Here is a 16,199-nt window from a genome sequence, read left to right on the forward strand (position 1 = left end):
GAATAAGCCCTTATGTGGACATGTTTTCATTTTTCTTGAGTGAATATGGACTAAAACTACTGGGTAGTATAGAAAACGTTATTTCCCTTTATAAGACACTGCCAAACTGTTCTCCAAAGTGGTTGTGCCATTTTACATTTCTAACAGAAATTAATAAGAAGTTCAGTTTCTCCACGTTCTTGCCCAAATTTGGTATGGTCTGTCTTTTCAATCTTACCATTCTAATAGGTGTGCAGTGGTATCTCGTTGTGGATTTAATTTATATTTTCCCAATGAATATTGATATTGAGTATCATTTCATGAGCTGATTGGGCCTTCATGTAGTTATTTTTCTCATGTGTTTACTTAAATTCTTTTCAAATATCAGGTTGCTTGTTTGCTTATTAAGGAATTATAAGTTCTTTATAAATTCTAGATACAATTTCTTTAATCTATAGTGGAAAAAAGCAAATATTTTGTTCTTAAACTTCCTTTTTATTATTTTTATTTTATTTTTTATTGTTTTTTTTTTGAGAGAGAAAAAGGGCACAAGGGAGTTTGAGAGTGCAAGTGGGGAGAAGGACAGAGAGAATCTTAAGCAGGCTCCATGCCCAGTGGAGCCCCCATGCTGGGCTTGATATCACGACCATGCGATCACGACCTGAGCCAAAATCAAGAGTTGGACACTTAACCAACTGAGCCACCCATGCGCCCCTGATTTTTTATTTTTTAATGGTGTTTTCAAAGCACAAAAATTTGGAATTTTGATGAAGTCCATATTACAGTTTTTTTTTCTTTGTAGTTCATGGCTTTTTGTTCTAATTTAATAATCTGCCTGCCCCAACTTTGCTAAGATTTTCTTCTGCTTTCCTTTAGAATTGCATATATTTAATTTTCTTGCATATATTAGTTAATGTTATTTCATATTTTAATGATATAAATTATATTGATTTCCTAATTTCAAGTTCCAATTGTTTATTACTAATACAGTGAAATGCAATTGAATATTGTATTTTGACCTTGTTTCTTTTAACTTGACTAAAGTCATTTTTAGTTTGAGTAGTTTTTTTTTAAGATCCCTAAATTTTTTTCCAAAAAGATTCTGCCAGCTGCAAATGGAAACAACTTTATTTTTTTACTTCCTCCTTTCTAATCTACATGCCTTTTAATTATTTTCTTTCTCCCCTTATTGCATTGGCCAGAACCTCCAATACAACAGTGAATGGCAGCATTGAGAATTAATATGTTTGCCTTGTTTCTGAACATAGGGGGAGATATTTCAGTTACTGTTCATTAAGTATGAAAATAGCTTAAGATTTTCATGGATTCCCCTTATCAGCTTAAGAAAGTGATCTATTTTTATTTTGCTGAAAGTTTTGTCATTGATGGGTTATCAAATGTTAAATGAACCTAGCACTCTCAGGACAAATACCACATTATCATTTTAATTACATTCTTGCATCTATTTAAATGATATTATAAACTTTTATTATTTCTTTTATTAATTTGGTAAAGTTCATTGATGGGTTATCAAATGTTAAATGAACCTAGCACTCTCAGGACAAACACCACATTATATATATAATTTTTAAATATATATATATATAATTTTTAATTATATATGTACACATACACATACTTTACTGCTGGATTTGATATCTTAAAATTTTTACCATAATAATATATTATTAATATACATATATACATATACATTAGATATACTAAAATTATTTGCTTTATGCTTCATTGCAGTTGGCTTCTATTATTATGTCTTCAGCACAATGTAATCTGTCATTAGTCTAATCCAGTGAACTTGTCATTTTAGACATTTTATTTTTCATGTCTGTGACTTCATTTGGTTCTTTTTTATAACTCCATTTCTCTCATTCAGTTCACATTTTCCTTTATATATTGTAAGAATACTTTTAACACCTTTGTCGGCTAATTGCATCGTTTCCATCTGTTTCATCATTTTGGTCCTTCTCTACTGAGTGATTTTTCTCCTAATCAAGGGTCACATTTTCCTGTTCTAAAGGTCTAATAATAAATGATACATTTTTTAAGTCTGGATTTTGTTGACTTTCTCTACAGACTGTATGGCTTTGTTTTTAAAGGTAGTAAAATTGATTGGAAATTAGGTTGATCTTTTTGAGTTTTATTGAAGCTTTGTTAAGGAAGGTCCCAGAGTAACCTTTACTGGAGGCTTTCTTTCTTTCTTTCTTTCTTTCTTTCTTTCTTTCTTTCTTTCTTTCCCTCTCTTTCTTTCTTTTTAGTAGAGTTGACACACAATGTTACATTCATTTCAGATGTACATACTGATTTGATCGGCTTATACATCATTCTGTGCTTATCACAAATGCAGCTACCATTTGTCCTGATACATTGCTATTATAAATTTCATTGACTATATTTCTTATGCTGTGCCTTTTATTCCTGTGACTTATTCATTACATAACTGGAAGCCTGAACCTGTCAATAGCCTTCACCCATTTTGCCTACCCACCACTCCTTGCCCTCTGGCAACCATTAATTTGTTCTCTTTATTTATAGGTCTTATTCTGCTTGTTGTTTATTCATTTTGTTGTTGTTGTTGTTGTTTTTAGATGCCAGTTATAAGTGAAGCATACAGTATTTGGCTTCCTTCGTCTGATTTATTTCACTTGGCGTAATATCCTCTAGGTCCATCCGTGTTGTCTCAAATGGCACAATCAAGGGATGAAATCATCTTATTCATAAGGTCTGACCCATACAGGGTCTCTAGCCAATACCCCAAGTGATCACTGTGGACTTACAACTTTGACTTCCTGAAACTTCATGTCCTGCATGAGTTCTTGGAATCATGAAGTTCACAGATTCCCCCAATTTTTTCCCCAACCTCATGGAATTTTACCCTTTGCATGCCTATCTTAGTATCAGGAGACTCAAGAATACCTGTGTGCAGATTTCTGGAGTCCATTTTCTGCATTGCTCCCTTGTCTCTTAGCTCTGCCAATACAAGGAAATTCTGTTTCCAGCCATGACAGAGCAAGGCCCAGATTTACTCTCCCACTGGAAGCATATGAAAAACTGAACAAGATAAATGAAATGACCATTTTCAGGCAGTGGACAACAGGCAACCCCAGACTGTGATGCCTGAGAGAAAAAAACCAAGGTGAGCTCTCTGCCTAAAGTATGTTCCTTTCTGCACAACAGGGAGAATAATCAAAAGCAATGTTTGGTTATCTCACTGAACTAAAGAAGTACAAATTGGGGCTCTGAGAGTGTGAGTTGGTTGGAATTTCTGGGGCAGTACAGGGAGGAAGGAACTGTGAGAAAAGAAAGAGCTTCAGAAATCTACTTGGGAGGCTCCGTTAGTTTATCAGACTTTTTGCTTTTTGCCGACCAGGAGGGTATGAAATCATAGTTAAGCAAGGTCTTCATTTGAATTCTGATTGCTGAGAAGATTGCATATCTTTCAATATATTTATTGGGCACTGTTTTCTCTCTTCTAGTAAAGTGCCTGGTCAAATCCTTTGTCCATTTTTCTTCGCCTTTTTTTCTTATTTATTGTTACTTCTACCTTACTAAACTCCCCTATTATATCTACTAATTTGTCTGTAGGTTGTTTGGTGTTTTCTATGAAGGAAATCTTAAAATGTGGAAACAATACGTTGCCTCCTTGTTTCCAATTCTCATACCATTTTATGTTGCCCTCATTGTCATGACTCATAATGACAATAAGTGTTGAGAGCTGATATTCTCCTGAAGTAAAGGGTTTTTTTTTTTAACTTTTTTTTTAACATTTATTTATTTGAGAGAGACAGAGCATGAGCAGGGAGGGGCAGAGAGAGAAGGAGACACAGAATCCAAAGCAGGCTCCAGGCTCTAAGCTGTCAGCACAGAGCCTGACATGGGGCCCCATCTACACACTGTGAGATCATGACCTAAGCCCAAGTCGGAGGCTCAACCAAATGAGCCACCCAGGCGCCCCATGAAGTGAAGTTTTTAAAAATTTTGCCATTAAGTTTGATGTTTGTTCTAGGTATTTTGTTTTTAGATTCCTTTATTGGGTTAGGGATGGTCCCTTTATTCCTAGTTTCTCAAGTGTTTTTATTTATGTATTTATTTTTACCCAACAATCCTGAATAGAACTAAAATTTCTCTGTCACCAACTTGTGCTGGCAGAAAAAATGTTTTTTTCTAATTTCCCCTTTTAGAGTCCTGATTTGTGTGACTTTCCAGTTCCATTTCTCTGCCTCATGCCGCTTCAAGGCCACCACCTTCTGTCTTCATGCAGGGAGTGAAACTCATGCCTGTGGATTAGTAAGATTAATAACACCCCACATATACTTCATTCCTTGTTCTATATCAGATAATAAGCTCACTATCCTGATTTTCAGATTGCTCTTGTTCATGTATATGGATTTTCTTTTCTTTCTTATGAATGTACCTATGTGTTTAAAATAATGCATATTGTACCTTGTCCCAGTATCTTGGTGTGTTTGTAGCAAGTTAATATTCAAATTATCCAATCCACAATATTGTGAGAACCAGAAATTCTCCAAATGCATCATCATAATTCAGAGTTCTAGGAGAAAGGAAAGAGAAGGGATGGACTGTTAGAAATTGGAAGAAATACTCTAAAGTAGTTTGTAACATGAAAATTACCAATGTTCTAGCCATCTTCCTTCATAAAATCCCCATTAATTCCTCCCTGATGTTGTTGAATAGTGTCTCTGACAGACAATTTTCCACAGTTGCTGAGTGTACTTCTGAACGTATCAATGAATTGATATGTAACCCAAAGCTTGGAAAGAAGTATTCTTTATAAACCTGTAGACAGCAAAGGAAGGAGCGAAGGAAGGAAGAAAAAATGAGAAGGAAAGAGAAAGAAAGAAAGAAAGAAAGAAAGAAAGAAAGAAAGAAAGAAAGAAAGAAAGAAAGAAAGAGTGGAAGGGAGGAAGGAAGAGTGGAAGAGAGGAAGGAAGGGAGAGAAGGAGGGGGGAGGAGGGGGGAGGAAGGAAAGAAAGGAAGGAGAAATAGAAAGAGAGAAGGAGACAAAGGGCAGAGAAATTCACAGAATATGGTTGAATGCCTTTTATAAATGGAAACCTCAAACTCTAACCAGGAAAACCTTGTAAATGCATTCCTTAAGTCATTAGCTTATTCCTCTAAGGGAAAAATAGCTAAACATTCTTAACTTCTCTTTTAAAAAAATGAAGTCTTAGCTTCATAACTATGTGTGCTCCCATTCCAGTAAGCCACCCTGTGACTCCTGCATGGGGATGCTTGCTCCAAGCTGAAGAAATACCACTCTGTACTCAGCTGACACTGAGCTGCTCCATTCCACTCCCAAGAGTCAGCTGCTCATCTGAGGACATTTCAGCCTCTAAAATGATTGAAGCTCCCTCTGTTCCAGAGTCATACTTGTTCCCTACATCACGCTCTTAGAGGAGGAAAAGTATGCAAAGATCAATTCTGTTCTCTCTGACCTCTCGTTATGGCCCCACACCTAGAGAATGGGAATAAGCATTTATGGTTCAACCTTTTGAAATTATTTTCTTTAGTGCCTTTCTGCCCACTGAAAGGACATTCTTCCCTGCTCTTCAGACCAAGGCAAATGACCTTGATCTGGATGCAAGCCACCTTCAAAAGATATATTTGAAGACCTGTGCCTCTCTTTTCCTTTTTGTCGTGGAGACTTACAATACAGATATGGCTCTGCCTACTAAAACTGTCACATGGATGGGTGAATCCAAGGTCTTCACTGACAGTTGGAGGAAGAAAATATGAGGTAGTCCAGCCATGGCCACAAACATCTAATTTAACTTCATCAGTTAAAAACAAAAGTGATATTTTGTCTTCTAGATGTCTCACTCATAAGTCATATTTCTCCACTAAGTATTTGAGATAGGCAGAAAATTTAAGATTGTCAGCCTTAAATCTCAAGGCCTGCTTCCATTGCTGCCCTCCTCCAACTTCTTTCTCCAATCTTTAACCAGCAGTTTCTTGAAAATGCAACTTTGGTAGTGTTACTCTACTTGCTTAAAGCATTTCAGTTGCTTTATTAGTAATGTCTAATGCCTTAACACACCACCATTTGGCACCTGCTTTCCTCTGCAGCCTCCGTTTTAACTTTTCTAGTTACACTGTTTTCCTCAGTCTAACCCTACTCTAACCAAATCTCTTTCTGTTTCTCCACTTTTACACACTTGTGGCAAGTTATTACTCTTGAGCCATAGAAAACTTTGAAAATGGCTTTTTGAATAATCCAAGAGAAATCAAATGATGTTTGGCATTGACTAAGAATGCAGTTTTAAATCCAAAATATTTAACAATTCATTATTTGAATGTATGTGACAGCCATTTAAAACATTTTTATTATAAAAGCAATATATGTTTGTTAAAAATAGTTGAGAATCATAAAAAGTGAAAAATAAAATCCCCTCTCCCTTCTACAGTCTAACAAATTCTTCTCCTCAAAAGAGATTATTAATCTTTTCCGATATTTTCTGTGCATTTAGAATACATATATTCAAGTGTTGTTACTTAAATTATGTCCAATCTATACTTTTTTGCAACTTGTTTATAAAAGATGTGTGTGCACACATATATATGAATGTTTGTGAACATCTGTATATTCCATAGTGAGGACATGATATTATTTATTTGTCATAAATTGCACTATTGTTTAAATATTCTCTATTTTTTTACTAATTTCAGTAGTCTATATTTGGGTTTTGGTTTTAATCAAAGCTAATAATCTTTTAAGTTTATCCAGTTTGTATTTGCTATAGTAGGTATATTTGGTCATTTTACTCTATGTGATTTTATTTTATATTCTATCATATTATTTTATGTTAGAGCTTCCCTGTTATCAATTCTTCTTCTGTCTACTTAAATTTTAGACACATAACAGTTTTTGTGTTTCTTTTTGTACTCCTTTTATTCTCCTGATATGCAGTTCTATTACCGTTTGATTTTATAATTTTAAATAACATACTTAAAACTCTTCCAATTTCTCAATTTTAAGCAGCACATATTGATTCTCTTAAAAGAATGAGTAAAAAATTTAAAAGATTACTCCTTCAGTAAGAGTGGAATATGACTACAGCCACAAGCCATGGATTTTCAAACATTTGTAAAATCTGTGGAAATTAGGACCAAATTGAGGGAGTACAAATGAGAACCTATATGTAATCCTACATGTTACTTTATGTTGACTTCAACAAATAATTCTTTGTATTTTGTGACAGAAACTAGGATTTGGGGTGGGCCAGAGAAAAAGTTTGAAACTAGTCTATGGAGCTTTAACTCCAAAACATACAGAGTTAAGCAAGAAAATTCTGAACAAGATATGACAGAGTGGCGCCATCTTTGATTTTTATTGATTAGATTCCTAAACCCAAACCAGGTAGAAGAGAGAAGGAAAGTTGTAACCAGCTAGAGTTATATCCACTCCCATAGTGAAAATAAACAGTAAGTCACCAAACAGAAGGACTTGGCAGAACTATGCTTCAGGGCAAGCCTTTTTGGCCTCTCTCTGAGCAATCTGCCCACTCCACAGTGTGGTAAGGGAGATGTGGAAGTAATTCCTGGAAGATGAACACAGCCATTCCACTGATGGCTTGAGATTCTGTATTTGGTAGCTTTGCCATCTTCCTTCCTGATTTTTGTAAGTGCAAGTCTTCTTAGCGCTGAGAACAGACTGTTTTCTAGCCCACAGATGAAGCCCTGATCACTCTTCCTCCCTTTTTAGAACTTTAGGTTAGGTGGGTTGTCAGCCCAAATCAACAGTGATTGTCCGTCTGCCTAAAGACAATAGTTAACAGCACTGTACATTTTTGGAAGTGGTTTACATGATCAATACATGTCATCATCAAAAGAACCATACGAAGTAGGTATTATTATCCAGTTTTATAGATGAGAAACCAAAGATAAAGATTAAGTGATTTGCCCAAGGGCACATGGCTAGCGGGTACAGAGCTGGGAGTCAAAGGCAGTCTGACCCCAGAGCCTGAGAACCTCCTCAACTCTGCTTTCCTGCCTCTGAGTATACTGAAGTGCTTACTAAATGCTGCAGATTCCTGGAGAGCTAGAAATTTCTACCCTACCAATAATTTTCCATAATATTCAGCTTGTGTTGTAGGTAAAAATATATTTTCCCTTCTGCCATGGCTATCACTTTTCAATGGACACCACCTATTTCCTTTTCCCTTCAATGAACATCTGTTTCACAGCATCTAGGTGACCTGGTTAGAATATTGCAACTGGAGAGAGGTGGGTGGTGTTACAGTGAATCCCAGCCAAGGCAAACCTTAAAACCCGGCAGCTCTAATGCTCTCCAACACAGTGCACAATTTTGTTTGGTGGACCAGTTTCGGTTTAGCCATCCAAGTAACTTGTCACTGCCTGGTTTACATAAGAGAGTGTACTGTGTGTGAGCATGCATGTGCATAAAACTAAGTTTCTTTCCACCTTTATATCTGAGGCCAAATGGCTCCAGGGATATAACTTGAAAGCATTGTAAGTGGAAACAATTCTACTTAGTTTTCTACCACACATTTTCAATGTAGAAAGGGATTCTTTTCTGTTTTTTTTTAATGCTAGAGGACAACATTATTTTAAATTTATATCATAAAGACAATTTATTACCTTTCAACTTTGAAGCAGTTAACCGATGTAAATTGATTTTCACAGCACTCCTGAGTGTAATGCTAGTATGCCCCACTCTGTAAATACAAAGCAGAGAGAGTGGTTTTGAGTTGTGAGTGGAGTTGACATTCAACCAGTAACTGTAAAACTCTGTCCTCTCTGTTAGAAATAAACTTTACCTTCATTCCTGCCCCTGGACATATAAGCCTCTGTGTTCTGTCTGTGAAATCATAATAATGAGTGGTTATGTCTTGATTTCCACTCATTGCTCCATTCATCATTCATTCATTTATTCAAACAAATATCAGAGTTTACTCCAAGGACTGTGTCAGGTGCTGTGATACAAGTTATGACACTGCTCTGGAGAATCCTCTAGTCTAAAAGCTGAAACATACATGTATACAGTGTTACTACATGCTATGAGAACCCTGTTAGAACTCTGCAGAAAGACTCTGGATCACTGGGGATCACTCAAGAGGTACGGGGAGCTGACTGGTCAGAGGAGGGAGGAAAGCACAGAAGGCTTCCGAGAGAAGGTGATGACTGAACTGTGTCAAAGATAAATAGGAAATTTTTACATAGTGAAAGGTGGAAAGGTACTCTGGTCAGAGGGGACAGCATGTGTAAATAAAGGACAATATGATGCATGTACCGTGGCACATTCTGAAAGAGGGTGGTGTGGTATGCTTGGAGTGAATCTAGGCTGTGAAGGGCCAGCACTGTGAGATCAGAACATTCTGAGGATGGATTGGGTTGAACCCTCTATTTTGTGACAAAGAGTTTGGATTTTATTCTGTAAATTCTAAGGAAATGTGTGTGTGAAAAAGAGAAAGTGAGTGGATGAGAGAAACAGAATAAGCAGCAGGATGGTGCATTCTTTTAATAGAAAACAGAAAACAAATCAGAAAATACAGTACAAATTATTCTTTTGACCTTTCAATTTGAATTTAATTTTTTAAATTAAGGAGCTTTTCCATGAGTCAACATTATTTTTTACATGTTCATATATATTCAGAAAATGAAGGCCCTTTAATTTTTTTGTTTTTATTTAATTTTTTTCTTTCTTTTATTTATTTTTTTTAATTTACACCCAAGTTGGCTAACATATACTGCAACAATGATTTCAGGAGTGGATTCCTTAGTTCCCCTTACCCATTTAGCCCATCCCCTCTCCCACAGTCCCTCCCAAACCTTCTGTTTGTTCTCCATATGTAAGAGTCTCTTGTGTTTTTGTCCCCCCACCCCTGTTTTTATATCATTTTGTTTCCCTTCCCTTATGTCCATCTGTTCTGTGTCTTAAAGTCCTCATATGAGTGAAGTCATATGATATTTGTCTTTCTCTGACTGACTAATTTCACTTAGCATAATATCCTCCAGTTCCATCCATCTACTGGCAAATGACAAGATTTCATTCTTTTTGATTGCTGAGTAATACTCCACTATATATATAGACCACATCTTCTTTATCCATTCATCCATCGATGGACATTTGGGCTCTCTCCACAATTTGGCTATTGTTGATAGTGCTGCAGTAAGCATTGGGGCGCATATGTCCTTTTGAAACAGCACACCTGTATCCCGTGGATAAATGCCTAGTAGTGCAATTGCTGAGTCGTGGGGCAGTTCTATTTTTAGTTTTTTGAGAAACCTCCATACTGTTTTCCAGAGTGGCTACACCAGGTTACATTCCCACCAACAATGCAAAAGAGATCTCTTTCTCTGCATCCTCGCCGACATCTGTTTTTGCCTGAGTTGTTAATGTTAACCATTCTGACAGGGGTGAGGTGGTATATCATTGTGATTTTGATTTGTATTTCCCTGATGATGAGTGAAGTTGAGCATTTTTTCATGTGTCAGTTGGCCATCTGGGTGTCTTCTTTGGACAAGTGTCTATTCATGTCTTTTGCCCATTTCTTCACTGGATTATTTGTTTTTTGGGTGTTGAGTTTGATAAGTTCTTTATAGATTTTGGATACTAACCCTTTGTCTGCTATGTCTTTTGCAAATATCTTCTCCCATTCCGTTGGTTGCCTTTTAGTTTTGCTGATTGTTTCCATTGCTGTGCAGAAGCTTTTTATTTTGATGAGGTCCTAGTAGTTCCCAGTTTTGCTTTTGTTTCCCTTGCCTCTGGAGATGTGTTGAGTAAGAAGTTGCTGTGGCCAAGATCAAGGAGGTTTTTGCCTGCTTTCTCCTCAAGGATTTTGATGGCTTCCTGTCTTACATTGAGGTCTTTCATCCATTTTGAGTTTATTTTTGTGTATGGTGTAAGAACGTGGTCCAGGTTCATTCTTCTGCATGTTGCTGTCCAGTTTTCCCAGCACCACTTGCTGAAGAGACTGACTTTATTCCATTGGATATTCTTTCCTGCTTTGTCAAAGATTGGGTGGCCATATATTTGTGGGTCCATTTCTGGGTTCTCTATTCTGTTCCATTGATCTGAGTGTCTGTTTTTGTGCCAATACCACACTGTCTTGATGATTAGAGCTTTGTAATACAGCTTTAAGTCTCGGATTGTGAGCCTCCTGTTTTGGTTTTCTTTTTCAAGATTGCTTTGCCTATTCAGAGTCTTTTCTGGTTCCATACAAATTTAAGGATTGTTTGTTCTAGCTCTGAGAGGCATGCTGGTGTTATTTTGATAGGGATTGCATTGAATATGTAGATTGCTTTGGGTAGTATCAACATTTTAACAATATTTGTTCTTCCTATCGAGGAGCATGGAATCTTTTTCCATTTTTTTGTGTCTTCTTCAATTTCTTTCATAAACTTTCTATAGTTTTCAGTGTATAGATTTTCCACCTCTTTGGCTAGATTTATTCCTAGGTATTTTATGGGGTTTTTGTGCAACTGTAAATGGGATCGATTCCTTGATTTCTCTTTCTGTTGTTTCATTATTGGTGTATAGGAATGCAACCAGTTTCTGTGCATTGATTTTATATCCTGCAACTTTGCTGAATTCATGAATCAGTTCTAGCAGTTTTTTGGTGCAATCTTTTGGGTTTTCCATATACAGTATCATGTTATATACAAAGAGTGAAAGTTTGACCTCCTCCTGGCTGATTTGAAAGCCTTTTGTTTCTTTGTGTTGTCTGATTGCAGAGGCTAAGATTTCCAATACTACGTTGAATAACAGTGGCGAGAGTGGACATCCCTGTCTTGTTCTTGACCTTAGGGGTAAAGCTCTCAGTTTTCCCCCATTGAGGATGATATTAGCATTGGGTCATTCACATATGGCTTTTATGATCTTGAGGTATGCTCCTTCTATCCCTACTTTCTTGAGGGTTTTTATAAAGAAATGATGCTGTATTTTGTCAAATCCTTTCTCTGCATCTATTGAGAGGATCATGGAGTTCTTTTCCTTTTATCGATGTGATGAATCACATTGATTGTGTTGTGGATATTGAACAAGCCCTGCATCCCAGATATAAATTCCACTTGGTCGTGGTGAATAATATTTTTAATGTATTGTTGGATCCAGCTGGCTAGTGTTTTGTTGAGGCTTTTTGAGTCCATGTTCATCAGGGAAATTAGTCTATAGTTCTCCTTTCTGGTGGGGTCTTTGTCTGGTTTTGGAATCAAGGTAATGCTGGCTTCATAGACGAGTTTGGAAGTTTTCCTTCCATTTCTATTTTTTGGAACACCTTCAAGAGAATAGGTGTTAACTCTTAAATGTTTGGTAGAATTCCCCTGGAAAGCCATCTGGCCCTGGACTCTTGTTTTTTGGGGAGATTTTTTGATTACTAATTTGATTTCCTTACTGGTTATGGCTCTGTTCAAATTTTCTATTTCTTCCTGCTTCAGTTTTGGTAGTGTATATGTTTCTAGGAATTTGTCCATTTCTTCCAGGTTGCCTATTTTATTGGCATACAATTGCTCATAATATTCTCTTATTATTGTTTTTATTTCTGCTGTGTTGGTTGTGATCTCTTCTCTTTCATTCTTGTTTTTTATTTATTTAGGTATTTTCCTTTTTCTTTTTGATCAAACTGGCTAGTGTTTATCAATTTTGTTAATTCTTTCAAAGAACCAGCTTACGTTTTAATTGATCTGTTCTACTCTGGGTTTTTTTTGCAGGGGTGGGGGGATTGATAGCATTAATTTCTCCTCTAATCTTTATTATTTCCTATCTTCTGCTGGTTTTGATTTTATTTGCTATTCATTTTCCAGCTCTTTAAGGCATAAAGTTAGGTTATGTATCTGTGACCTTTCTTCCTTCTTTAGGAAGGCCTGGATTGCTATATGCATCCCTCTTATGACTGCCTTTGCTGCATCCCAAAGGTTTTGGGCTTTGGTGTTATCATTTCATTGGATTCCATGTACTTTTAAATTTCTTCCCTAACTTCTTGATTAGACCATTCATTCTTTAGTAGAATGTTCTCTAGTCTCCAAGAATTTGTTATCTTTCTTGTATTTTTTTTCTTGTGGTTGATTTCGAGTTTCATACTGTTATGGTCTGAAAATATGCACACTATGACCTCAATGTTTTTGTATTTGCTGAAGGCTTATTTGTGTCCCTGTGTGTGATTATTCTGAAGAATGTTTCATGCGCACTGGAGAAGAATGTGTATTCTGCTGCTTAAGATGAAATGTTCTGAATATATCTGTTAAGTCCATCCGGTCCAGTGTGTCATTCAAAGCCATTGTTTCCTTGTTGAATTTCTGTTTGGATAATCGGTCCATTGTTGTAAGTGGGGTGGTGAAGTCCCCTACTATTATGGTATTATAATCAATGAGTTTCTTTAAGTTTGTGATTATTTGATTTATATATTTGGGTGCTGCCACATTTGGCGCATAAATGTTTACAATTGTTAGGTCTTCTTGGTGGATAGACCCCTTGATTATGATATAATGTTCTTCTGCATCTCTTGATACAGTCTTTATTTTAAAGTCTAGATTGTTTGATATAAGTATGGCTAGTCCAGCTTTCTTTTGTTGACCATTAGCATGATAGATAGTTCTCCATCCCCTTACTTTCAATTTGAAAGTGTCTTTAGGTATAAAGTGGGTCTCTTGTAAACAGCATATAGATGGATCTTGTTTTCTTATCCATTTTGTTACCCTATGTATTTTAATTGGAACATTGAGTCCGTTGATGTTTAGAGTGAGTACTGAACGACATGAGTTTACTGCCATTATGTTTCTTGTAGAGTTGGAGTTTCTGGTGGTGTTCTCTGGTCCTTTCTAGTCGTTGTTGCTTTTGGTCTTTTTTTTTTTCCCTCTCAGAGAGTCCCCCTTAATATTTCTTCCAGGGCTGCCTTAGTGGTCATGAACTCCTTTGATTTTTGTTTGTCTGGGAAACATTTTATCTCTCCTTCTATTTTGAATGACAGCCTTGCTGGATAAAGATTTCTTGGCTGCATATTTTTCTGATTCAGCACATTGAATGTATCCTGCCACTCCTTTCTGGTCTGCCAAGTTTCTGTGGATAGGTCTGCTGCAAACCTGATCTGTCTTCCCTTGTAGGTTAAGGACTTTTTTCCCTTGCTACTTTCATGATTCTTTCCTTGCCTGAGTATTTTTTCAATTTGACTATGATATGCCTTGTTGAAATAATGGGAGTCCTCTGTGCTTCCTGGATGTCTTTGTCTTTGTTTGATGTCTTTGTCTTTCCCCAGGTGGTAAGTTTTCTGCTATGATCTACTCATATAATCCTTCTACCCCTTTTTCTCTCTCTTCACCTTCTGGGACCCTGATGATTCTGATGTTGTTCCTTTTTAATGAGTCACTGATTTGTCTAATTCTTAAATCATGTTCTTTTGTCTTTTCTCCCTCTTTTTTTCTGCTTCATTATTCTCCATACGTTTGTTTTGTATATCGCTGATTCACTGCTCTGCCTCTTACATTCTTGCTACCTTGGCATCCATTTGAGATTGCAGGTCAGTTATAGCATTTTTTATTTCATCCTGACTAGAGATTACTTCCTTTATTTCCACATAAATGGATTCTAATCTGTTTTTCACCCCAGCTAGTATTCTTATTATCGTGATTCTAAATTCTGGTTCAGACATCTTGCTTGTATCTGTGTTGATTAGGTCCCTGACTGTCGTTTCTTCGTGCTCTTTCTTTTGGGGTGAATTCCTTCATTTCGTCCTTTTGAAGGAAGAACAGGTACTAATAAGGCAAAAAAATTAAATTAAAAAATTAAAAACAACACACACACACACACACACACACACAAATCGAATAAATGATGCTAGATCCTGGTCTGTTTATTGAAAGGATCTTGATAGATTAGAGAAAAAACAGGAGTGGGAAAGGGAAAATGTTTGAAAATTTGAGAAAATGAATACAATGAAATAGCATAAAATGAAATGATGGAAGTAAAATAGAATTTGAAAAGTTTATAAAAAAGTAAAAAATATAGTAGAAACAAAGAAAAATATTTGTATAAAAATTGAAGATAACAATAATTTTTTTCTTTCTGTATTCAAGAAAAAGAAAAGAAAAAGAAAGTTGAATAGATGGACCAGCAAACAGACTGAAATATGATTGAAATTACACCCGTTTCCCCTAGAAGTCAAACTATGAAGCACTTTTTAGTCCGTAAACTAAGGAGGCGGAGAGACTTGTCACATTCCTGAAGAGCGAGGTTGGCCCAGTTAGGCAAGGCTTAGTGTAACGACTCCATTCTCCACTAGATGGTGCTGCTTAGCTTACTGGGGTGGATTGTTGCGGCACTTGTAGGTGCCTTGCGCATGCATGGGAGGGGTGAAAATGGCGTTACCCAGCTACCCAGTCTCTAGTACAAGAACTCTGTTCTCCCCAATCAGCAATTGCGCACCCGTCCTTTTCTCTGGCTTCCATCCATTCCCGCTTTTACACTGTCTGTGACCAAGCCATCAGGTTGCCAGGTGGCACCTCCCTCCTGAGTTTTATCTCAAATGCAGCTGTGTTTCTCTAACCCTCACTTCTGAGGGACTGCAGCTTTGACCCACTCAGATCCTCTGGGGGAGGGTGTCACAATGCTGGGTGCCAGCTGCACCCAGGAACATTCAGGAGACCGTGCTGCTGCAGATGCCCAGAGATAGGCTGGGTGCCAGCCTGCCCCAGAAAAAGTTCACGCAGTTGTGTAGCAGCAGCATTTCAGGGATTATGGCAAATCACAACACACATCTGGCACCAGGCTTCACGCCAGCCACCTTGTTCCAGCACCAGTGAATGTGGTGGTTCTCTGGGGTCTGCTGGGACCAGGTGCCTCACAGCCTCTACCAAATGTCCTTCCAGCAGTGGAACCACTTCTCCTTATGTGGCCCGAGGACCTTCTGGACCCCACTCTATTTCTTGGGGATTTGCCCTTCCCACCAGAGCACCAACAGGTATCAAGCTGCAGTGTTTCAGACTCTGCGCTCCCCCTGTTTATAGAGTCTTAATGGAATTTAAACCCTCTTTTTTCTCCCTTGTTAGTTCAGTCCCTGTGGCTATTTCCACTTTTCTACTTTCTCTCCAGCTGCTTTGGCGGGGGGGGGGGGGCGTGCTTTTCCTGTACTCTCCCCACCCCCATCTCCATCCTCTCTCCACATGCAAAAACAGCTCCCTGCCCTCAGTGGCTTCTCTCTCCCCCCAGTTCACCTCTCCCTGTCATGTACCTG

The sequence above is a fragment of the Felis catus genome, chromosome B4 (assembly GCF_018350175.1).
Source record: "Felis catus isolate Fca126 chromosome B4, F.catus_Fca126_mat1.0, whole genome shotgun sequence".
Taxonomy (NCBI): Eukaryota; Metazoa; Chordata; class Mammalia; order Carnivora; family Felidae; genus Felis; species Felis catus.